Below are 26,396 nucleotides of genomic sequence, written 5' to 3'. Positions count from 1 at the left end.
TGGAAGGAAGCTCACGTGCAGCCAGAACGTCCTTTACTTCACTGTTAAGTCCTTTCTTGAAGGTGGCGCAAAGGGCTTCATTGTTCCAGTTCAGCTCAGAGGCCAGGGTGCGGAACTGAATGGCATAGTCACCCACGGAAGAACCTCCTTGGGTCAAATTTAGTAAGGCAGTCTCTGCGGAGGTAACCCGGGCAGGCTCCTCAAAAACATTCCGGAACTCTAGGCAGAATCTCTGGACGGAAGCGGTGGCAGGATCTGCGCGGTCCCATAGTGGTGTAGCCCAGGCCAGGGCCTTACCGGACAGTAAACTGAGAATAAAGGCTACCTTGGCTCGCTCAGAAGGAAACTGGTCGGACAGAAGCTCGAGGTGGAGAGAGCACTGCGACAAGAACCCACGGCACTGCTTAGGATCTCCGTCATATTTGTCTGGTAAGGACAAACGGATTCTGGAACCGGTGGTAACGGCAGGCGGAGGTGATGCAGCAGGAGCAGACGGAGGAGCTGGCTGTTGCAGAGAAGGCAGGAGCTGCTGCAACATAGCAGTCAAATGGGCCAGCTGTTGACCCTGCTGGGCCACAATGGTGGTGAGGTCCTCCAGGCTTGGCAGAGGAACATCAGCGGGATTCATGGCCGGATCTTACTGTCACGAACCGGCAGGACAGGTGGTGAATCCTCTGGACCAGAGAGGCGATGGCGCGGGTTGTACTAGAGGACCGGTTCTAAGCAGTTACTGGTCTTCACCAGAGCCCGCCGCAAGGCGAGATGGATTTGCAGCGGCGGTAACTACCAGGTCGTGTCCCCTAGTAACAACTCGACCTCTCTGGCAGCTGATAAGGCGTGGTACACAGGGAGAAGGTAAGAGCGTAGTCGGACGTAGCAGTGGTCAGGGCAGGCGGCAAAGGTTCAAAGGCGAGTGGACAGTAGCAACGGGTACGGCAACAGGTAAGGCAAACTAACATCGTAGGGAACGCTTTCTCTGAGGCACAAGGCACAAAGATCCGGCAGAAGGCTGTGGGAGGAGAAGGTATAAATGGGCAGTGCACAGGTGCAGCCTAATTAAGTCAGCACTGCCTCTCACAACCTTAACCCTTAATAACCCCTTTGGACCAGGCACCAATCACTGGTGCACTGGTCCTTTGAATCTAAGAGTCCCGGCGCGCGCGCGCCCTAGAGAGCGAGGACGCACACGCCGAGACGCTGGAGTGCTGCCTGGGGGCATACGCTGTGAGCGCTCCGAGGCCAGCAGGGGACCCGGAGCGCTCAGCATAACACTAAATATCTGTGACATTCAGTGTAATTTTTTCTTAGCCTCTGGTGACAGCGATATTACCTGCGCTACATTCTCTGTATAACGTTTGCGATCCTAAATATCTGTGACATTCAGTGTCATTTATTCTTAGTGGCTGGTGACAGCGAAATTACCTGCACTACATCTACTGTATGTGATTTGCGCTTCCTAAATATCAGTGACATTCAGTGTAATTTTTTCTTTGCCTCTAGTGACAGTGACATTACCTTCGCAACATCTCCTGTATAACTTTTGCAAATCCTAAATATCTGTGACATTCAGTGTAATTTTTTCTTTGCCGCTAGTGACAGTGACATTACCTGCGCTGCATCCCATGTATAACGTTTGCGCATCCTAAATATCTGTGACATTCAGTGTAATTTATTCTTAGCTGCTGGTGACAGTGACATTACCTTCGCAACATCTCCTGTATAACTTTTGCAAATGCTAAATATCTGTGACATTCAGTGTAATTTGTTCTTAGCCGCTGGTGACAGTGACATTACCTGCGCTACATCTCCTGTATAACGTTTGCGCATCCTAAATATCTGTGACATTCAGTGTAATTTTTTCTTAACTGCTGGTGACAGCGACATTACCTGCGCTACATCTCCTAAAAAACTTTTGCACATCCTAAATATCTGTGACATTCAGTGTAATTTATTCTTAGCGGCTGGTGACAGTAACATTACCTGCACTACATCTACTGTATATGATTTGCGCATCCTAAATATCTGTGACATTCAGTGTAATTCTTTCTTAGCTGCTAGTGACAGTGACATTACCTGCAGTACATCTCCTGTTTAACGTTTGCGCATCCTAAATATCTCTGTCATTCAGTGTAATTTTTTCTTAGCCTCTGGTGATAGCGATATTAGCTGCGCTACATTTACTATATAATGTTTTCTATCCTAAATATCTGTGACATTCAGTGTAATTGTTTCGACGCTGGTGATAGCGAAATGACCTGCGCTACATCTCCTATATAAACTTTGCGCATCCTAAATATCTGTGACATTCAGTGTAATTTTTTCTTAGCAGCTGGTGACAGCGACATTACCTGTGCTAAATCTCATGTATAACTTTTGCACATCCTAAATATCTGTGACATTCAGTGTCATTTTTTCTTAGCTGCTGGTGACAGCAACATTACCTGCGCTACATCTCCTGTATAACTTTTGCACATCCTAAATATCTGACATTCAGTGTAATTTTTTCTTAGCTGCTGGTGACAGCGACATTACCTGCGCTACATCTCCTGTAAAACTTTTGCACATCCTAAATATCTGTGACATTCAGTGTAATTTATTCTTAGCGGCTGGTGACAGCGACATTACCTGCACTACATCTACTGTATATGAATTGCGCATCCTAAATATCTGTGACATTCAGTGTAATTATTTCTTAGCCGCTAGTTACAGTGACATTACCTGCACTACATCTCCTGTATAACGTTTGCGCATCCTAAATATCTGTGACATTCAGTGTAATTTTTTCTTAGCCTCTGGTGACAGCGATATTACCTGCGCTACATTTACTGTATAACGTTTGCGATCCTAAATATCTGTGACATTCAGTGTAATTGTTTCGCCGCTGGTGATAGCGAAATTACCTGTGCTACATCTCCTATATAAACTTTGCGCATCCTAAATATCTTTAACATTCAGAGTAATATTTTCTTAGCCGCTGGTGACAGCAACATTACCTGCGCAACATCTCCTGTATAATGTTTGCACATCCTAAATATCTGGGACATTAAGTGTAATTTTTTCTTAGCCGCTGGTGACAGCGACATTACCTGCACTACATCTCCTCTATAATGTTTGTGCATCCTAAATATCTGTGACATTCAGTGTTTTTTTTTTCTTAGCCACTGGTGACAGCAACATTACAGTACCTGCGCTACATCTCCTGTATAGTGTTTCCGCATCCTAAATATCTGTGACATTCGGTGCAATTTTTTCTTAACCGCGGGTGACAGCGACATTAACTGCGCTACATCTCCTGTATAACTTTTGCACATCCTAAATATCTGTGACATTCAATGTAATTTATTCTTAGTGGCTGGTGACAGCGACATTACCTGCACTACATCTACTGCATATGATTTGCACATCCTAAATATCTGTGACATTCAGTGTAATTTTTTCTTAGCCTCTGGTGACAGCGATATTACCTGCGCTACATTTACTGTATAACGTTTGCGATCCTAAATATCTGACATTCAGTGTAATTGTTTCGCCGCTGGTGATAGCGAAATTACCTGTGCTACATCTCCTGTATATGATTTGCGCATCCTAAATATCTGTGACATTCAGTGTAATTTTTTCTTAGCTGTTGGTGACAGCGACATTACCTGCGCTACATCTCCTGTAAACTTTTAGACATCCTAAATATCTGTGACATTCAGTGTAATTTATTCTTAGCGTCTGGTGACAGCGACATTACCTGCACTACATCTACTGTATATGATTTGCGCATCCTAAATATCTGTGACATTCAGTGTAATTATTTCTTAACTGCTGGTGACAGCGACATAACCTGCGCTACATCTCCTCTATAACGTTTGCGCATCCTAAATATCTGTGACATTCAGTGTTTTTTTTTCTTAGCCACTGGTGACAGCAACATTACAGTACCTGCGCTACATCTCCTGTATAATGTTTGCGCATCATAAATATCTGTGACATTCAGTGTAATTTTTTCTTAACCGTGGGTGACAGCGACATTACCTGCGCTACATTTCCTGTATAACTTTTGCACATCCTAAATATCTGTGACATTCAGTGTAATTTATTCTTAGGTGCTGTTGACAGCGACATTACCTGCGCTACATCTCCTGTATAAGGTTTGCGGATCCTAAATATCTGTGTCATTCATTGTAATTTTTTCTTAGCCTCTGGTGACAGCGACATTACCTGCACTACATCTACTGCATATGATTTGCACATCCTAAATATCTGTGACATTCAGTGTAATTTTTTCTTAGGTGCTGTTGACAGCGACATTACCTGCGCTACATCTCCTGTATAAGGTTTGCGGATCCTAAATATCTGTGTCATTCATTGTAATTTTTTCTTAGCCTCTGGTGACAGCGACATTACCTGCGCTACATTTCCTGTATAACTTTTGCACATCCTAAATATCTGTGACATTCAGTGTAATTTTTTCTTAGCTGCTGGTGACAGCGACATTACCTGCGGTACATCTCCTGTATAACTTTTGCACATCCTAAATATCTGTGACATTCAGTGTAATTTTTTCTTAGGTGCTGTTGACAGCGACATTACCTGCGCTACATCTCCTGTATAAGGTTTGTGGATCCTAAATATCTGTGTCATTCATTGTAATTTTTTCTTAGCCTCTGGTGACAGCGACATTACCTGCGCTACATCTCCTGTATAACGTTTGCGCATCCTAAATATCTGTGACATTCAGTGTAATTTATTCTTAGCTGCTGGTGACAGCGACATTACCTTCGCTACATCTACTGTATAACTTTTGCACATCCTAAATATCTGTGACATTCATTGTAATTTTTTCTTAGCAGCTGGTGACAGCTACATTACCTTCGCTACATCTCCTATATATTGTTTGTGCATCCTAAATATCAGTGACATTCAGTGTAATTTTTTTTCTTAGCCGCTGGTGACAGCGAACTTACCTGCGCTACATCTCCTATATAACGTTTGCACATCCTAAATATCTGTGACATTCAGTGTAATTTTTCCTTAATCTCTTGGTAAACAGCGACATTACCTGCGCTACATCCCCTGTATAACGTTTGCGCATCCTAAATATCTGTGACATTCAGTGTAATTTTTTCTTAGCTGCCGGTGACAGCGACATTACAGTTCCTGCGCTACATCTCCTGTATAACTTTTGCACATCCTAAATATTTGTGACATTTAGTGTAATTTATTCTTAGCGGCTGGTGACAGCGACATTACCTGCACTACATCTACTGTATATGATTTGTGCATCCTAAATATCTGTGACATTAAGTGTCATTTTTTCTTAGCTGCTGGTGACAGCGAAATTACCTCAGCTACATCTCCTATGTAAAGTTTGCGCATCCTAAATATCTGTGACATTCAGAGTAATTTTGTCTTAGCCGCTGGTGACAGCGACATTACCTGTGCTACATCTCCTGTATAACTTTTGCACATCCTAAATATCTGTGACATTCTGTGTAATTTTTTCTTAGCCGCTGGTGACAGCGACATTACAGTTCCTGCGCTACATCTCCTGTATAACTTTTGCACATCCTAAATATTTGTGACATTTAGTGTAATTTATTCTTAGCGGCTGGTGACAGCGACATTACCTGCACTACATCTACTGTATATGATTTGTGCATCCTAAATATCTGTAACATTAAGTGTCATTTTTTCTTAGCTGCTGGTGACAGCGAAATTACCTCTGCTACATCTCCTATGTAAAGTTTGCGCATCCTAAATATCTGTGACATTCAGAGTAATTTTGTCTTAGCCGCTGGTGACAGCGACATTACCTGTGCTACATCTCCTGTATAACGTTTGCGCATCCTAAATATCTGTTTCATTCAGTGTAATTTATTTGCGCATACACTTACAAAACTTGCGCTACTGTACGTGACATACTGGCAAGCATATATACCATTTAATATGCTCAAGGCAAGCAGTAAGGGATGGGGAAGTGGCTGTGCTCCTGATGGTGCAGTGACCCTGGGTGCAGTGAAACTGTGCCTGCTGCCGAAGTACAAGAAATACACTCATCCACGATGCCTAGTTTCATGTCCTAGTTTTCAGGGCGGCGCAGGACACCCCTCTCGAAGTCACACCAGTGCGACCAGGTGGTCAGTTGGTTCGCAGCAGATAATACTTCCAGTCAGTTAAGCACCACCATGTCTTCCACAAAGTCCATTCTCAGTAGCCAAGAGTCTGGTCAACAGAATCCTCACCCGTATCCTCCTTCCTCCCACCATGGAGAGTCTTGGCAAACAAGTCATCCCACACTCGGATATTCCGATGAGCTCTTTTCATCGCCATTCCTTGATTTGGGACTCTCGCCAAGCCCGCTTGAAGAGGGACATGAGGAGATTTTGCGCACTGATTCCCAAACTCTTGAGCATCCACAGTCAGAAGAATATGACGGACGGGAACGGCAATTAGTGTTTCACAAGGTGGATGATGAGACACAGATGCCAATAAGTCAGCAACAATTAGTGTCTCATGAGGTTCTTGTTAGGTCAACAAGTCAGGAGGATGACCAGAGTGAGGAAGTGGAAGAGGAGGTGCTGGACGATGAAATCACTGACCCAACCTGGAAAGGTGGCAAACCGAGCGAGGACAGCCGTACAGAGGGGGAGGGATCCGGAGCACCACAGCAGACTGGTGTGGCCCGCCTTCTCCCTTTTGCCACCCCACTGCCTCTTCCAAACAGGCCCGCAACTGTTCCCCGGAGCACCCCCTTGCGGCAATCTCCCTTGTCAAGGTGTAGGTGTTCCGCATTCTGGCGCTTTTTTGAGGAAAGTGTGGACGATAAAAGAATTGTCATTTGCAACCTGTGCTGTACCAAAATGAGCAGGGGCATGAACACTAGCAACCTCACCACCACCAGCATGATCCGCCACATGGCATCAAAGCACCCTAATAGGTGGACCGAATGCCTGGGTACACAGTCAGTGTCTGCGGCTCACACCACTGCCTCCTCTTCCCCGGTGTTACGTGCTGACCAATCCCCTGTCGAAGGCGCAAGCCCGGATGCCTCCTGCCCTGCATCTGGACTTTTGGACGAAGGCGCAAATACCCAGCCACCCACCCACAGGCCATAGCACTAAATGCGCACCTTTCAAAATGCTGGCCCTGAAAATGTTGCCATTTAGGCTTGTGGACACTGAGGCTTTCCGCAGCTTAAAGAAAGTATATTGGTATATAACACCCCGCTTCAATCATTTTTTGGGGGGAACAACTGGTATATCACACCAGTAGAAATTATTTTTCCAATAACGCTTGTCCCTCTATATACCTGCAGTATCGTAGCAGAACCGCACACAACTGCCGCACAATACAAATGCACTATAATATACTTTCTAACATAGAAAGTATATTATAACATTGTACAAGGAAGGCATTCCATTAGAATATACATAAAGATAAAACATAACCTTTAATAATGTTACTATGAGCGTCCATTCACACGTCCATAAGTGTTTTGCGGATCCGCAAAACACGGACACCGGCAATGTGCATTCCGAAATTTGCGGACCGTACATCGCCGACACTATAATAGAAAATGCCTAATCTTGTCTGCAATTGCGGACAAAAATAGGACATGTTCTATTTTTTTGCGGAAACGGAAGCACGGATGCGGAAGTGCAGATCCGCGGATGCGGACAGCACATTCCGGCCTCATTGAAAATGAATGGGTCTGCGGACCCATTTTACGGATGTGTGAATGGAAAAGATATCCCTCAAATTGAAAATAAATTTAATTATTAAAGTTAAACAAAAAGCATAGATGTGGTAGGCAATAACAAGTGCTCAGCGGCACTAAATCAGGTGCTCAGCGGCACTAAATCAGAAACCATATGTCCTACCACAATCCGGGGGATTCCAGTGCACATCCATGAATCCCGGAGGGAAAGCAAAAAATATCTATCCCTGGGCTAGATGATGATGTGGTATTGAAGGACAGGATGGGCAAAGAACTGTCCCTGATATTGCTCTACAGGGGGGTGCTATTCTGGCCCTGATAGCTTAACCACAGACCACCCGCCCTGATAAGAGAGACCCCGTCCGGAACCTTACCCTATATAAAAATGGCCCTAGTAAGCCCCTAGCCCCTAGCCCCCTGACTTCCAGGTGATCACTATATAGATCTATGTGTTTTTGACTCATTATAAAAGTATGTTGTAAGTATATTGCACCCCTCTGTGTATCACACCTATTGATAGCACACCTATACCAGTCCTTAAAAGGATTTTGTGGCCCTATTAGCTAGCATTTGGTGTCCCTAACAGCCTGTCCCTGCTCCACACAGCAACCTCTCCCTATACTGGCAAAACACTGAATGTAAAATGGCGGCCAGATCAGGTTTATTTATAAGGTAGGGGGTATGTCCATGTGCTGAAACGTCTCAATTGGCTGTCCTGTACCACCTGATGGATGTGTCATGGGTCAAAGTTCTTCACAATGTAAAAGAATATGGCGGATGCGAATATCTCCATATGTTCGCATGTTCGGCGAATCACGAACACGCAAAGTTCACCGCGAAATGACCGCCGGGCGAACCACAAGGCCATTTCTAGGCAGCATGTGTTACGTAACATCACCCGTGACCAACGCAGTTATTGGGAAGGTTGACTTAACGACTGACATATGGACAAGTGCTTTTGGCCAGGGACACTACATTTCCTTGATGGCACACTGGGTGAACGTTGTGGAGGCCAGGAGCCGAGTCGTACCCTGGGATGGCACAGGTTCTACTGATGCCAATGATTGCATTAGTGGCTGCAACCCCCCTTCTCCTCCTCCACCTCCTCCTCCACTTCCACCTCTGAATTCTCATCTTGCAGCACAAATCAGCCATCAGTCAGTAGCTGGAAGCAGTGTAGCACTGCAGTGGGGAAGCGGCAACAGGCCGTGCTGAAACTAATTTGCTTAGGTGACAAACAGCACACCGCCGCAGAGCTGTGGCAGAGTATAAGGGACCAGACTGCGCTGTGGCTCTCGCCACTCAACCTTCAACCAGGCATGGTTGTGTCTGATAATGGCCGTAACTTGGTGGCGGCTTTGGAGCTCGGCAAGCTCACACACATACCATGCCTAGCCCACTTGTTCAACTTAGTCGTTCAGCGGTTTCTCAAAACCTACCCCAAATTGCCTGAGCTACTGGGGAAGGTGCTCCACATGTGTGTTAATTTCCGAAAGTCATTTACAGCTGCCACCGGTCTGGCAATGCTGCAGCAGCGCTTGCAATTGCCAGCTCACCGACTGTTGTGCGACGTGAGCACGTGCTGGAACTCCATGTCCTACATGTTGGATAGACTTTGTGAGCAGCATAGGGCAGTAGTGGAATACCAGCTGCAACATGGTCGTCGCCTGTCCAGTCAGCTTCCGCTCTTCTCAAGCAACAAGATGGCATGGATGTCTGACTTCTGTGAGGTTTTATGCAACTTTGAGGAATCAACACAGATGGTGAGCGGCAATGCCGCTATTATCAGCGTAACCATCCCACTTCTGTGTCTACTGAAACGCTCGCTGCTTACAATGAAGGAGGACACTTTGCATGTGGAAGAGGTGGAAATGGGGGAAGACATTACACAGGGTGATAGCCAGACCACCCTCAGTTCATCCTCTCAGCGCAAATTGGATGCTGATGATGATGAAGAGGAGGAGAAGGAGCAGGAGACGGTTGCCTCGGCTACAGAGGGTAGTACCCATAGCAGGTTTATTCCATCAGTTAAGCGTGGATAGGCCAAAGAGGAGGAAGAGAATGAGGAGATTGAGAGTCATCCTCCTGAGAGTCTTGTCTGTTGGGACTCTGGCACACATGGCTGACTTTATGTTATGCTGCCTTTTCCGTGACCCTCGCGTTATACGCATTTTGGCCAACACCGATTACTGGTTGTTCACCCTTCTTGACCCCCACTACAAAGAGAACATCTCATTTCTTCCTGTGGTGGAGAGGACTAGCAAAATGGTGCAATACCAGAAGGTCCTTGAGGAAAAATGGCTCCAAAAATTTCCAGCTGACAACGCTGGCGGCAGAGTACGTAGTCCCTTGGGCAACTGAGGAGGGGAGACGAGGGTTACACACAGCAGTTCCAACAGAGGCAGGGCAACACTCTTGAAGGCCTGGGACAATTTCATGACACTCCGCCAGCACTCTCACCCTGATGCGTGGCCTAGTGTCACAAGGAGTGAAAGGTTTTGGAAGCCTTTTGTGCTGTGGCATTAAAAGAATTTTGATATCTCTGACTTTTAGTCTAACCAGACTGTCTATTAATTTGTAATTCCTCTAACGCCGTTCTATGGAAACAGTAGGTTTAAAGAGCTGTAACGGTCGCGTACACACACAGGGGGTGGAAAGTGACCACTGCGCTCCACCCTTACCCCTTGCCCTGCCTACTTGCCTCGCGAGTCCTAATGACAGGGGGCAACTGGACGGCAATCCCTAGCTTGGAATAAGTGCAGGGATGACAGACAGACAAACAACAGAAAGTGAACGGACCGAGTCAATACCAGGAAAGCTACAAAGTAAAAATGAAGCAAGCAGAGAGAGTTGTGAAGTACCAAATGAGTCAGCAGAGGATCGTCAGGAGGAGGCCGGGGTCAGAATACCAGGAGAGCAGCAAAGTACACAAGGAGCAGGCAAAGTAAACAAGGAGGTAAGTACGCAAGGAAAGACAAAATCACAGGTGGAACCTAAATTAACAGGCAACCTGTGGCCAGCAGGCTGCCTGTATTTATAGTGGGGAGTGAGGGTCATGTGACGTGGCCAGCGTCACATGACCGACAGACCAACCAGTCGAGCCCCGAGTAATCAGCTCGGCGCTCAAGGCAGACTTAGGAGCAGGGGGCCTCCCAGCTAGCAAAGCCACCCTGGGAACGAGGTCAAACACAGATCCTCGCTCCAGAAGCTAAGCAGCAGGTCTGCGGCTAAGAGGAGACCCAGTGCACCTTCGGAACCCCGTTACAAGAGCACACCAATTGCTTGAAATAACTTCTTTATTAACTTCAACTTTTCTTCATATAGCACTGCCGCCTCCTCAGCAAATAGTCCATGTACATAACACGTGTTGAAAAGATATCACAAAATGGCAGTATGCATAAGATGGTGTTTCAACTGTTCAATCTTGTCATTCAACATAAAATGGTGGATATATTTCTCTCTTGAGTATCTGTACTCTCACTTTAAGTTATTTAAGCACTTTATGATCTCTCTGAGAGGTATATCTGAGGTCTAACTTACAGTATGCAGTTAGCAGTGACTATTTGCAGATTGCTTGAGTATGATCAGGTATGGTGTATGCAATTTGGATTGCAATATGGAAGTAAATAACTCTGCTTTTGTCTAACACATAAACATAGGAACTGTATTAAGGTTATTGGCAGGTCCAGCTGCATAAACATACAAGCTATATTAGCAAACTAGGACAAGTCTTAGCTGGCCAGCTACACCCTCCCCCCTAATGTTTTAGAGGGTCACCTGCAGGCCCTCACCCATAATGTTTTAGATGGTCAGATCAGTAGCAGGCACTCACCCCTAATGTTTTAGAGGGTCAGCTCAGCAGCAGACCCTCACCCCTAATGTTTAAGATGGTCAGATCAGCAGCAGGCCCTCACCCCTAATGTTTTAGAGCATCAGCTCAGCTTCAGACCCTCACCCTTAATGTTTTAGAGAGTAAACTCACTAGCAGACCCTCACCCCTAATGTTTTTGAATGTCAGATCAGCAGCAGGGCCTCGCCCCTAATGTTTTAGAGGGTCAGCTCAGCAGCAGACCCTCACCCCTAATGTTTTAGATGGTCATATCAGCAGCAGGCGCTCGCCCCTAATGTTTTAGAGGGTCACCAGCAGGTCATCAATCATAATTTTTCAAGGCTGTGTATGATGCCCTCCTTTATGTGTAATAAAGGGTGTATTGGAGTGCAGGGTCCTTGTAATTTTTGGCAGCCCTTTCACTTAGTGCGTAGACTTTATGAGTGTAGGAGTCCTACACTCCTGAACAATTGTACCACAATGTGAATGAGGCCCTCCTTTATGTGATATGCAGGTTGTATCGGAGTGCCTCTTCCTTGTAATTTTTGGCAGCACTTGCACTTTATATACAAGTAAATATACAGGAAAGAATGTTTCCTAACAATTATTTCTCTAAAATCGATTTTATCTTCGGTTTTGTGCGTATTATTGTCAGTCTGTAAAAGTGGCGTACTACTCTGACAACATCATTCCCAGCAGTGAACTGGGAGTCCTATATGCATCCCCATGCTGTTCCCGAACCATTTCAGTGGTATTTCCATCAATTTCTGAAATTTTTCTGTGGACCAGACACCCTCCTCTCTTCAGAGCAGGGGGTGCCTGGTTTAATGCTCGGGTTCTCCCATTGACTTCCATTGTGCTCTGGTGCTCTGTAGAGCACCCGAGCATCCCAAAGTGTTCTACTCGAGCACCAGAGCACTAGTTGTCAGGTATAGTGTTTGCCATGTCTTATTCCCAGATTATTTTATACTGATCTTGTTCCAGTTCAGTGTGTATTCTGGAATCTGTAGTTCCAGAGAGTTTGGAATTTGTCTGTTGTAATGTCCTGGGTGGCTACAATTCAGATAGGGTCAGTTCAGTACTGCTGTATTAGAAGCAACCAATACCTCAGATATCATTAAACATAAATCAAGGGGGCCTAGAATAACATAAACCAACTCCTACAACAGAACTATCTAATAGCCCCAAATAAATATACAGAGAATGTCATATAAAATATGGCAAAAATGTTTATTAGTTATAGAAATACATACACATACTGTAGGTGAAAACATGGGGAAGGAAAAAGCCCGAAGGACCCCTCCACCAAAAAGCCCCTGGTAATAGAGACCACCCGAGAGCAACTACAGGTCACAGGCCCATGGGAAATACAATTAATAGTGCCAAAAAAATAACACATATATGCAGCCTGGTTAAATACAGAGTATAAACACAAATGGAGGAATGCTTTATATTAAAAGCACCAATTCCCTCCAGTCCTGCATTGTGTAGAAACCATTGGGGGAAGAAAACCTGTGCCCCATATCAAGGATACATATTAATAAATCTACACAGCAGGGCATAAATACACAAAATGCATAACGAATATAATAAAAATGGCAGCTATAACAACATAAATAAATTACCCATAGCAAACAGGTGACCCGAGGCTCCCGGTACACTGATGCCTCAACGCGCGTTTCGCAAACCCACTGGCTTCGTCAGGAGCCTCCTAATATAGCTTCTTTGCTTGGTATTGCAGCTCAGCCTCATTCACTTTAATGGAGCTGAGCTGCACCTTGGCCATGGGACTGATATACGGTAACATAACATAGCCTAGGAAGAGGCCGGCACTCACAGAGCACTAGGCTCTTCTAATAGCTGATCAGTGGGGGCCTGGCTGTTGGACCTCTGCAGATCTGATATTGATGACCTATCTAGAGGATAAGTCATCAATATATATTACCAGAAAACCCTTTTAAGAGTCCTTCAAACATTTTCCCACACTGAAGGTTAAGTTTACTGATCTATAATTATCTAGGAAATACCTAGAGTCTTTTGTGAAAATGGGAACCACATTTGCCTTGCACCAGTCACTTGGTACTCTACCATGCACTAGAGAATTTCTAAAAATTGTGAATGGGGCATAGCAATAACTGAGCTGAGTTCAATTATTGAATGGTAGCTTCTTCTTCTCAACTCTCTGAGCATACTTTGCCCTGCCTCTTACCTCGTCCTCATGACATAATGCCTACATTCCAACATGCATGTAAGTTTCTATACATGGTGTATTAAATTGTGGCAGGCCGATTGACCAGTTCTTCTTGGCCTGGCTTCTCCACAGCTCCACGAATAGTTCAGGGTGTAGGGTGCTCGAAAGTTCACATTGTCTAGTACTGGTCTAGCTACAGAGTACAGAGTAAAAATACCCATCTTAGCATTTTGAGGAGTATGTTTAGACAAGGAGGAGTACAAAATAAGATGGCTGTTCATTTTCTTTCTGGCCATAACTTTTTTTTTTATGTAGCCATGCGAATGATCCACTCCTTTTCATGCAATGGAAGCTCCCGCAGTTCGGGTTAAGAACAATTCCACAAAAAAAAAAGTGGTTACCTGGCACCAAGATTTGTGAGATAAAATCCACGGTTTTATTATGTCATAGTATTAAAAAAGATGCAAACATCAAGCACAGCATGATTAGTGCAGGCTATGAATAAGGCAGTGTGCTGAAATACATTTGGCCAATTACATAGTGTTCCATGTTGGCTTCTTTTTCACCCCTTCTATCTTGAGCCAGTATTCACTTTGCTGCCCGATCCATTTTTTGCAAATCTGACATGTGTCACTATATTTGGTAATAACTTTGTAACACTTTTACTTATCCAAGCCATTCTGAGACTGTTTTCTCGTTACACATTGTACTTCATGACAGTCATGAATTTCAGTCGATATACAGGTATTTTACTTTTATTTATGAAAAAAATCCAAAATTTACCAAACATTTGGAAGAATTCGCAATTTTCAAAATTTTCATTTCTTCGCTTTTAAAACAGAAAGTGATGCCTCATAAAATATTTATTCCTTAACATTCCGCATATGTCTACTTTATGTTGGCATCATTTTATAAATGTCATTTTATTTTTTTAGGACATTAGAAGGCTTAGGCCTCTTTCACACGGGCGTTGCGCGAAAATGTGCGGGTGCGTTGCGGGAACACCCGCGATTTTTCCGCACGAGTTCAAAAATCGGGCTTGAGATCGGGCTTGAGATCAGTGTTCTGTAGATTGTATTATTTTCCCTGTTAACATGGTTATAAGGGAAAATAATAGCATTCTGAATACAGAATGCATAGTAAAACACCCGGCATCTCCTTCTGTCTTCATCTGATCTCTGTGCAGCAACAGGACCTTTGATGACGTCACTCCGGTCATCACATGGTACGTCACATGATCTTTTACCATGGTGATGGATCATGTGATGACCAGAATGACGTCACCAAAGGTCCTGTTGCTGCACAGAGATCAGATGAAGCCAGAAGGAGATGCCAGCTGCGCGAACAAGTGGATTAAGGTGAGTTAAATTATTTTTTATTTTTTTTTAACCCCTCCAGCGATGTTTTACTATGCATTTTGTATTCAGAATGCTATTATTTTCCCTTATAACCATGTTATAAGGGAAAATAATAATGATCGGATCTCCATCCCGATCGTCTCCTAGCAACCGTGCGTGAAAATCGCACCGCATCCGCATTTGCTTGCAACCCCATTCACTTCTATGGGGCCTGCGTTGCGTGAAAAACGCACAAAGAGGAGCATGCTGCGATTTTCACGCAACGCACAAGTGATGCGTGAAAATCACCGCTCATGTGAACAGCCCCATAGAAATTAATGGGTCAGTATTCAATGCGGGTGCAATGCGTTTACCTCCCGCATCGCATCCGCGCGGAATACTCGCTCGTGTGAACGGGGCCTTAGAATTTTAGAAACAATTCTTAACATTTTTATAAAAATTTCTAAAGCCTACTTTTTAAGAACCAGTTCAGTTATAAAGTCACTTTGTGAGGCTTATATAGTAGAAATCACCAATATATGATCCTATTTTAGAAACCACACCCCTCAAGTTATTCAAAACTGATTTTACAAACTTTGTTAACCCTTTATGTATTCCACAAGAATTAAAGGAAAATGGAGATGAAATTTCAAAATTTCCCTTTTTTGGCAGATTTTACATTTTAATCAATTTTTTTCTGTAACACATCAAGGGTTAACAGCCAAACAAAACTCAATATCTATTACCTTGATTCTGCAGTTCACAGAAACTGCTGTATGGACACATGGCACATGTCTGATTTGAAGCCCCCCGATGCACCCTATAGTAGAAACTGCCAAAAAAAAAGTGACTACGTTTTGGAAACTACAGCATAAGGTCACAGTTTTATTTACACTTTTTTATATAACACTTTTTTATTTTTTGCTTTTTACAATGTTCATCTAACAGGTTAGATCATGTGTTATTTTTTATAGAGCAGGTTGTTTCGAACACGAAGATATCAAACTTGTCTACTTTTTTTGTTTATTTCAGTTTCACATAATAAAGCATTTTTGAAAAGCCATATTCTTTTTGTTTTCTTCCAATTGTCTTGTGCAGGAGCTTGTTTTTTTTTCAGGAAGAGCTGATGTTTTTATTGGTACCATTTTTGGGTACATATGATTTTCCGATCATTCAATATTACACTTTACAGGGAGTGCAGAATTATTAGGCAAATGAGTATTTTGACCACATGATCCTCTTTATGCATGTTGTCTTACTCCCAGCTGTATAGGCTCGAAAGCCTACTACCAATTAAGCATATTAGGTGATGTGCATCTCTGTAATGAGAAGGGGTGTGGTCTAATGACATCAACACCCTATATCAGGTGTGCATAATTATTAGGCAACTTTCTTTCCTTTGGCAAAATGGGTCAAAAGAAGGACTTGACAGGCTCAGAAAAGTCAAAAATAGTGAGATATCTTGCAGAGGGATGCAGCACTCTTAAAATTGCAAAGCTTCTGAAGCGTGATCATCGAACAATCAAGTGTTTCATTCAAAATAGTCAACAGGGTCGCAAGAAGTGTGTGGAAAAACCAAGGCGCAAAATAACTGCCCATGAACTGAGAAAAGTCAAGCGTGCAGCTGCCAAGATGCCACTTGCCACCAGTTTGGCCATATTTCAGAGCTGCAACATCACTGGAGTGCCCAAAAGCACAAGGTGTGCAATACTCAGAGACATGGCCAAGGTAAGAAAGGCTGAAAGACGACCACCACTGAACAAGACACACAAGCTGAAACGTCAAGACTGGGCCAAGAAATATCTCAAGACTGATTTTTCTAAGGTTTTATGGACTGATGAAATGAGAGTGAGTCTTGATGGGCCAGATGGATGGGCCCATGGCTGGATTGGTAAAGGGCAGAGAGCTCCAGTCCGACTCAGACGCCAGCAAGGTGGAGGTGGAGTACTGGTTTGGGCTGGTATCATCAAAGATGAGCTTGTGGGGCCTTTTCGGGTTGAGGATGGAGTCAAGCTCAACTCCCAGTCCTACTGCCAGTTTCTGGAAGACACCTTCTTCAAGCAGTAGTACAGGAAGAAGTCTGCATCCTTCAAGAAAAACATGATTTTCATGCAGGACAATGCTCCATCACACACGTCCAAGTACTCCACAGTGTGGCTGGCAAGAAAGGGTATAAAAGAAGAAAATCTAATGACATGGCCTCCTTGTTCACCTGATCTGAACCCCATTGAGAACCTGTGGTCCATCATCAAATGTGAGATTTACAAGGAGGGAAAACAGTACACCTCTCTGAACAGTGTCTGGGAGGCTGTGGTTGCTGCTGCACGCAATGTTGATGGTGAACAGATCAAAACACTGACAGAATCCATGGATGGCAGGCTTTTGAGTGTCCTTGCAAAGAAAGGTGGCTATATTGGTCACTGATTTGTTTTTGTTTTGTTTTTGAATGTCAGAAATGTATATTTGTGAATGTTGAGATGTTATATTGGTTTCACTGGTAAAAATAAATAATTGAAATGGGTATATATTTGTTTTTTGTTAAGTTGCCTAATAATTATGCACAGTAATAGTCACCTGCACACACAGATATCCCCCTAAAATAGCTAAAACTAAAAACAAACTAAAAACTACTTCCAAAAATATTCAGCTTTGATATTAATTAGTTTTTTGGGTTCATTGAGAACATGGTTGTTGTTCAATAATAAAATTAATCCTCAAAAATACAACTTGCCTAATAATTCTGCACTCCCTGTATGAGGCAAAGTGATAAAAAAAATTGGTTGTTTTGGCACAGTTTTTATTTTATTTTTTACGGCGTTCACCTGAGGGGGTAGGTCATGTGATATTTTTATAGAATGGGTTGTTACAGACAAGAAAATACCTAATATGTCTCCTTTTTTAAAATGTATTTAAGTTTTACACAATGAAAGCATTTTTGAAACAAAAAAAATTATGTTTTAGTGTCTCCATTTTGAGAGAGCCAATCTTGGGGCAATTGTCTTATATAGGGGCTTATTTTTTGCAGGATGAGGTGACAGTTTGAGTGGTACTATTTTGGGGTACATATGACTTTTTGATCACTTGATATTACACTTTTTGTGATGTAAGGTGACAAACAATTGCCAGGGGCCGGATCTCCTAGGCTTCCATAGAAGGCAGGTGTCACGGCTGAGGATGGGGAAAACCCTCAGCCGTGCGATGCCAGAATATGGAAGGTCGCTACTTGGCCAGTACCACAGAATTAGGGAGCAGGTCACCTCCTAGAGCTTCCCTAATCTGACCCTGACTCCTAGCTACATGAGCCGCCCTTGAAGGTAGGAGGGCTCATGCTCAGGAACCTTGGATCCCTTCTGACCCTCCGTCGATCCCTGAACTAGGAGCTGGGTAGACAGCCCGTTCCTCCTGGACACGGAGGAACAGGAGTCTAAAGTGGCCAAGCAACAAGGGGAACAGAAACAGCTAATGGCAATGGCAGGTAAATGTAACTAGTAACACCACCTACCTGCCACAGACACACAGCCTGGAACCCATGTACAGGTGCTGCTGTCCACAACAATATTAACGGACACAGCACACATCACACATCACACAGGAACCCAGGAAACCATAGCTGCAATAAACAGAAAGACCATATCCACATCATCTAACATCAGACATAATGTTTATGACCACAAGGGTGGCTCTCACTGGCAGATGGTATAAACCAGGAGGATGACATCAGCTAACCATGGCTGAAGTACCCCTCAGAGTCTGGCATCCAGCAGGAGCTAAATAGTCCCAAGTGGCCACACCCACACACACACCCAGTGTTCACACACTAAGAAGGGAGTTAACCCTTCCAACACCAGGCAAGGGGAAAAGCCATTTAAAGGGGAAGTGTACATAAAACAATTACACTGCAGCTGTTACCGCAGGCAACGACATGCGTGGCAACCGTGTCCTGGAAGTCAGCCAGAAGGCCGAGACACTGCCACCACATGTACACAATACCAAACGTTGCCACGGGCAGCTACAGTGAAGGGAAGTGTCACAGTGCACACCTACATAAACCTCGTGACATACAAAGTGCATACATACACACACACCCAACCAGGTGTAACCGCATGCACTTGACAGCAAGCTGCCTAGCAACAGCTCAGGCTGCTATACTGCCAAGTACCAAACATGTTGCCCGCGGCAATCACACGTGAGGCAACATATTAACAGCACTCACCAGTGGTTGAACAATAAACCCAAACCGCAGGCAACTGCATGCGGATCCAGAGTCACGACCATGACCATGGTCGTGACAGCAGGTCTCAATACCTCTGCAAGGCATCAGGCGGCCTTCTCACCCATCTGGTCCCCATCACCACAGCACGGGGAACCGATGGAAACCTTAACTGACCCCAAACACCTTCTATGCCGTGGTCAGCACCGACTGCAGCATAGAAAGAGTTAATCCGTTGTTATTGGCTTTTACAGCGATGCCAGCAGATACAGCAGGGACCTGGCTATCAGTGACTTCCGGGCCCCTGCACTGATCGGGGGCATACCGCTCTATGCCCGCCCAATGAGCATGATGTGGTAGTACATAAAATTGTGGAAAGTCACTTCCCGCAATGACAAACTAATACGTCATATGTTGAGAAGGGGTTAATACTATGACATAATAAAATCGTTTACCTCACAAGTCTCGTGGCAGATTATCAGTTTGTTTTTGTGGAACTGTATATTCAGTGACACCATTTTTAGTGTACATATACATTATCGATTAATCTTTATTAACTTTTTTTGAGGTTGTAATGGAATAAAAGCTGTTCTTCCATTGATTTTTATTGCACTTTAAGTTTACATTATTAACTGTGAGGCATAACTAACATGTTTTTTATGGATTTTTAGATCGCCACTTCAAAAAAGTAGTAACCTGCTAGTTTTTCCATGTAGCTGTATGTGTTACAGATACACTGTTACGGATCAAGTCGGAACAGTTGTAATGTGGAACCACTGTGCCAAGCAAATGATTTGACATTGAGCCAAACTCTACTGGCTTTATTCTGGCGCCTCCCCGCCACTCCTATAGAAGTATGTGGACTTCACTGTGGGTAAGCGACCAGACCGCTACCTCCTGGGATGATCCTGGAATACTTGGCAGCTGACCATCGGAATCAAGAACTTTTGTGCAAAAACCTGGAGGCACAGGAAACCCAACACCACAGGCACAGTTCGAATAAGCACCAAGACTAGAATGCAGGTCTCTGGGATCCAGAAAGCACACAAAAACAGACATACTGGAACTAAAGCTGAAACACAAAGACTGGATGGCAAAACATGAACAGAACTGAACTGAGCACAAACAAGCAGGGTAAGGCCTCCTGCACACGAACGTATTTTTTTGCGGTCCGCAAAAACGGGTCCCGTTTTTCCGTCATCCGTGACCGTTTTTTCGTCCGTGGGTCTTCCTTGATTTTTGGAGGATCCACGGACATGAAAAAAAAGTCGTTTTGGTGTCCGCCTGGCCGTGCGGAGCCAAACGGATCCGTCCTGAATTACAATGCAAGTCAATGGGGACGGATCCGTTTGACGTTGACACAATATGGTGCCATTTCAAACGGATCCGTCCCTATTGACTTTCAATGTAAAGTCAGGAGTCCCTTTTATACCATCGGATCGGAGTTTTCTCCAATCCGATGGTATATTTTAACTTGAAGCGTCCCCATCACCATGGGAACACCCCTATGTTAGAATATACTGTCGGATATGAGTTAGATCGTGAAACCTCATTTCCGACAGTATATTCTAACACAGAGGCGTTCCCATGGTGATGGGGACGCTTCTAGTTAGAATATACTACAAACTGTGTACATGATTGCCCCCTGCTGCCTAGCAGCATCCGATCTCTTACAGGGGGCCGTGATCAGCACAATTAACCCCTCAAGTGCCGCACCTGAAGGGGTTAATTGTACTATCATATCCCCCTGTAAGAGATCAGGGCTGCCAGGCAGCAGGGGGCAGACCCCCCCCCCCCTCGCCAGTTTGAATATCATTGGTGGCCAGTGCGCCCCCCCCCCCTTCCTCCCTCTATTGTAATAATTCGTTGGTGGCACAGTGTGCGCCCCCCCCCTTCCTCCCTCTATTGTAATAAATCGTTGGTGGCACAGTGTGCGCCCCCCCGCCCCCCCCCCTTCCTCCCTCTATTGTAATAAATCGTTGGTGGCACAGTGTGCGCCCCCCCGCCCCCCCCCCCTTCCTCCCTCTGTTGTAATAAATCGTTGGTGGCATAGTGTGCGCCCCCCATCGGCCCCCCCCCTCCCTCTATAGCATTAACAACATTGGTGGCCAGTGTGCGGCCTCCCATCTCCCCCCCCGATCATTGGTGGCAGCGGGTTACTAGCAATAGTACAATAGTAAAAGATTCATACTTACCTGGGAGCTGCGATGTTCGTGTCCGGCCGGGAGCTCCTCCTACTGGTAAGTGACAGTTCATTTAGCAATGCGCCGCACAGACCTGAGGCTGTCACTTACCAGTAGGTGGAGCTCCCGGCCGGACACGAACATCGCAGCAGCCGGTAAGTATGAATCTTCTACTATTGTACTATTGCTATGTAACCATGGCAACCAGGACTGTAGTAGCGTCCTGGTTGCCATGGTTACCGATCGGAGCCCCAGCAATTAAACTGGGACTCCGATCGGAACTCCGCTGCCACCAATGATGATGGGGGGGGGGGGAGATGGGAGGCCGCACACTGGCCACCAATGTTGTTAATGCTATAGAGGGAGGGGGGGCCGATGGGGGGCGCACACTGTGCCACCAACGAATTATTACAATAGAGGGAGGGAGGGGGGGGCGCACACTGTGCCACCAACGAATAATTACAATAGAGGGGGGGGGGGCCGCACTGGCCATCAATGATATTCAAACTGGGGAGGGGGGGAGGGTCTGCCCCCTGCTGCCTGGCAGCCCTGATCTCTTACAGGGGGATATGATAGTACAATTAACCCTTTCAGGTGCCGCACCTGAAGGGGTTAATTGTGCTGATCACGGCCCCCTGTAAGAGATCGGGTGCTGCCAGGCAGCAGGGGGCAGTCTTGTACACAGTTTGTAGTGTATTCTAACTAGAAGCGTCCCCATCACCATGGGAACGCTTCTGTGTTAGAATATACTGTCGGTTCTGAGTTTTCACGAAGTGAAAACTCAGCTTTGAAAAAGCTTTATGCAGACGGATCTTCGGATCCGTCTGTATAAAAACTAACCTACGGCCACAGGATCACGGACACGGATGCCAATCTTGTGTGCATCCGCGTTCTTTCACGGACCCATTGACTTGAATGGGTCCGTGAACCGTTGGCCGTGAAAAAAATAGGACAGGTCATATTTTTTTCACGGCCATGAAACACGGATCACGGATGCGGCTGCAAAACGGTGCATTTTCCGTTTTTTCCACGGACCCATTGAAAGTCAATAGGTCCGCGAAAAAAAACGGAATACGGCACAACGGCCACGGGTGCACACAACGGTCGTGTGCAGGAGGCCTAACACAGACAGAGCACAGCAGGAACACAGGCACAATCAGGTCAGAAACGACAATGGACACAGATCAGACATACAGACTGGCAAGAACTGGACAGCAAACAGAAGCAGATCCAGTAACTGTTGCTGTTGCTCAGCCAAGGGGTAGGATAGACAAAATATGTCAGAATGGTGTTTTATTGCATTTATGTGGCACTAACTGTAAAAACCACAACCTCACCACACCTTCTGAATATACTTATCCCTAAGAGATGTGTGAAAATATTTTGCATCACTTCTAACATGCTGGGATTCACGTTTATAAGTGCCTGGGTGGGATGAATGCATAGCAGGCAGGTATAGCCAAGTGATAGAGTCAGACACACTGTATTGGAGTTATATTGGATTATCCACAGTCCTATCTGCCAGTGCCAACCAGGGTGATATTAACCCCAGGTAGGCTCCCAGCCCAACATCCACTAGTGTTCACCATACACCTCTTACAGGAGTGTGCAGTTTACCCCACACCAGTAGAGTTGTTAGGCGGTCTTATCTGAAACGATGCCTAACATTCTATGGTCTGGCAGCCCATCCAAATTGACCAATCAGCTGCCAGTAGGCTTGCCATCTAGCTGGTAATACACCAGCCTATCCGGTATTTTTCTTAGACTGGTGGTACCTTTTTTTTTTTACCAGCCCATCATCTTGACTGTATTTTCTCTGCTCTACATCCCTGCTCTGACTCCATAAATGTCTGTGTCCATGGAGTCAGTACTATGACGTTGAAGATGGGGTATTCCTAAGTGCTGTAAATATGCCAGAGGACACCCATGTGTATTTAACTTTTATTGAGTCTCTGTTTTTAAACTGTCTGCTGGGTATGGAACCCACAATCTTCTGCATTGAAGGCAAAGACTCTAACTATTGAGCTATGAGGCTCAATGCTAGTAAATGAAAGATTTTCTATGGCTAAAAACCCCAGTAATATTTTTCCCATGTATTATGATACATCTCTATATATACCAGTGTATTGTACAGGAGGTTTTTTTCTGTACATACCAGAACATTTTAAATATTTTTTTGGATTTGCCCAAAAAAAAATTATTGCACAAAATAAATTACAATAATCACAAAACTGTACATTATAGAAGGAGACCAATGAAAATTATTTTTTGCAATTGCTAAAAAAAATATAAAATGTCCTAATATATATATATAGAAACAAACTCCCATACAATGTTTTTCTGTATATATAGATATATCTGTAGATTCCAGTACATTTTACTGTAAATGTGAGAAATATGTGGGAAATATTGTACCAGTGGCGTACATAGAGCAGTAAGGGCCCCAAAGCAAGGATCAAACCAGGCCCCCCACATAGGACAAAAGGGTTTCCGCCGAAACCCTTTCAATGACCCTTGGGACATTTTTCCACTGCCTCATTTGCTAAAAGTTGTTTCTTTAGAGGGTAGAGTCCTGTTTTTACCCCCAGTGGAAAAGGAGATAGTTCCAACTAAGACTGAGCCCCTTCTTGCCCGGGCCCTATAGCAGTCGCATGGTCTGCCGCTACGGTAGTTACGCCCCTTTATTGTACTGAGGTTTTTACCATAGAAAATCTTCCATTTTATATCATTGAGCTCTATGGCTCAGTGCTTAGTGTCTTTGCCTTCAAAGCAGATGCTTGTGGGTTCAATACCTTGCAATTTTCAAAGAGAGACTTAATAAATGTTAAATGCACACAGGTATCTCCAATGGGGAAAAATTATATTTAATAAAAAAACACACCACCTTTTATCTGTGTAAACTTGCCCAGTGTTTTTTGTCCAGAAAGGTGGCAACCCTAGCTGCCAGATGCAGGATGTAGCCTCCTAACTATTGACCGATTAACACATAATGCTGTTCATGTACAACATTAGCATGCAAGGGATGAACCCACACACTGAGCTGTCTTCATACATGGCGGGTGCCAGCTGTATAATACAGCAGGCACCTGCAGGCAGTGGACAGTAATCGATGATGAATTCAATCCAGTCAACTAACCCTCAGATGCCATTGGCAATAGCAACCACAACATCTGTGGGGTTAGAAAGACGGAGGGAGGTCCCTCCGTTCTCCAATTGGATGCCCCGCAGTGAAATTGTGGAGCTCTGATCGGTTGCATGAAAGCCTGGGGCCTTGTGAAAGTCCCCAGGCCTGTCATGCCTAGCTACCTGAAAAGTCATGGCACAGTTTCAAAGGCAGCCTTCCCATTGACTGCAATTGTATTCAGAAGATGGCACGTTCAAGACCACTAAAGGAACTAAAAATAACAGTGTAAAAAGTAAAAAAAAAAAAAAATCCCAATTTCACATAACTAATGTAAAAAATAAACATAAATAGGCTTTTCCATGCCCAAAAACTATTAAAATATCAAAATATTTTTCTTGTGTAGCGAACACTGTAACAGAGAAAAAATTAAAATGAACGATTCTCAATTTTTGGTCAACTTGTTCACCTAAAGATTGAAAAAGATGTGATCACAAAAATCTTACACACCCCAATATAGTACCAATAATGGTTACAGTTCACCCAGCAAAAAACAAGCCCTTTTACAGCTCTGTAGACAGAAATATAAAAAAGTTATGGGTGTCAGAAAATGGTTATGCAAAAAATATTTTTTATTCTTTTGAAAAAACAAGTAAAACTTCAAATTTGATATTTTCATAATCATACAGACCTGCAGAAGAAAGACGTCAGAAGTCAGTCAGAAGTCAGTTTTAGCGCATAGTGAATGCCATATCATGAAAACCAAAAATTAGGTGACAAAAAGGTCCTGTGCAGCAACAATACAATTGACAACTAGTTGGCAGCATAACCCTTGTGGTCTTTACAACATACATGTGTCTACCAAAGTCCCATATCAACAAACACGTTTCTTACTGTCCTCAGTAGGGTCCCCAGTACGGCTCCCCAATATGACGTGCGCCGAGTGGCAATACGCAATCACAGGCTGACTGTAACATCTATGACCAGAATACATCAGATCTGGACCCAGTGTCAGACTGGCCCACCAGAGGATCCTCTAGTGGGACCATACTGATACCATAGTGGAAACCAAAGGTACAGGAGAAAAAAAATGTTTGGAGCTACCTTTGAAGCTAATTACTTGCCACTAGGGTCAGTTTCTTTACTGATGATACAGAGGTTGTAACTTAGGAATAATTTCCTTTGGTGGACGCAAGGAACCCCAGTCTGACACAGTCTGGACCACCACCAATATGATATTGATAGCCTATAAACCATTAATATTGTGATCTGAGACAACCCTTTTAAAATGCACATAATTTCCATTTTTTAAGTGGGGGCACATTATATTTTGTGAGCATTCTCACTTTCATCCACTTTTTAGCAGTAGGAAAATCATCTGTACTAGCTTTCTAATTCTGTCCTAAAACAAGAAGTTATTATGACTCTTTATTATTTTATTGTGTTAGCAGTTTCTTGTTTTTTTTACTTATTGTGTGTCCTGAATTGACTGTCTCTCTTCAACAATCTGCTGGATAAATGGCACAAATACACAGCTGAAAGTCTAGAAAGATCCAAATCAGAAAAATGTGGCACATACTTACTTTAGATTTGTTTTGGCACAGCTTGAGACCACCATCCCAGAAGCATGCTTTAAAATGACTAGAAAATCCTGTGACTTAATACTAATACATCAAAACAGCTTTCCATGTGGAAAGTCGTAAAAAAGAAAAAAGTTCTATATTTGTCAATATCAGAAAGTTTTAATGTTACTGCACAGAGGACAAACAGAATTTACTACATGCAAAATTAAAGGTGTTTTCCGGGTTACTGATATTAAC

This window comes from Bufo bufo, chromosome 5, assembly GCF_905171765.1.
Source record: "Bufo bufo chromosome 5, aBufBuf1.1, whole genome shotgun sequence".
Taxonomy (NCBI): domain Eukaryota; kingdom Metazoa; phylum Chordata; class Amphibia; order Anura; family Bufonidae; genus Bufo; species Bufo bufo.
This window is presented reverse-complemented; position numbering follows the sequence as displayed.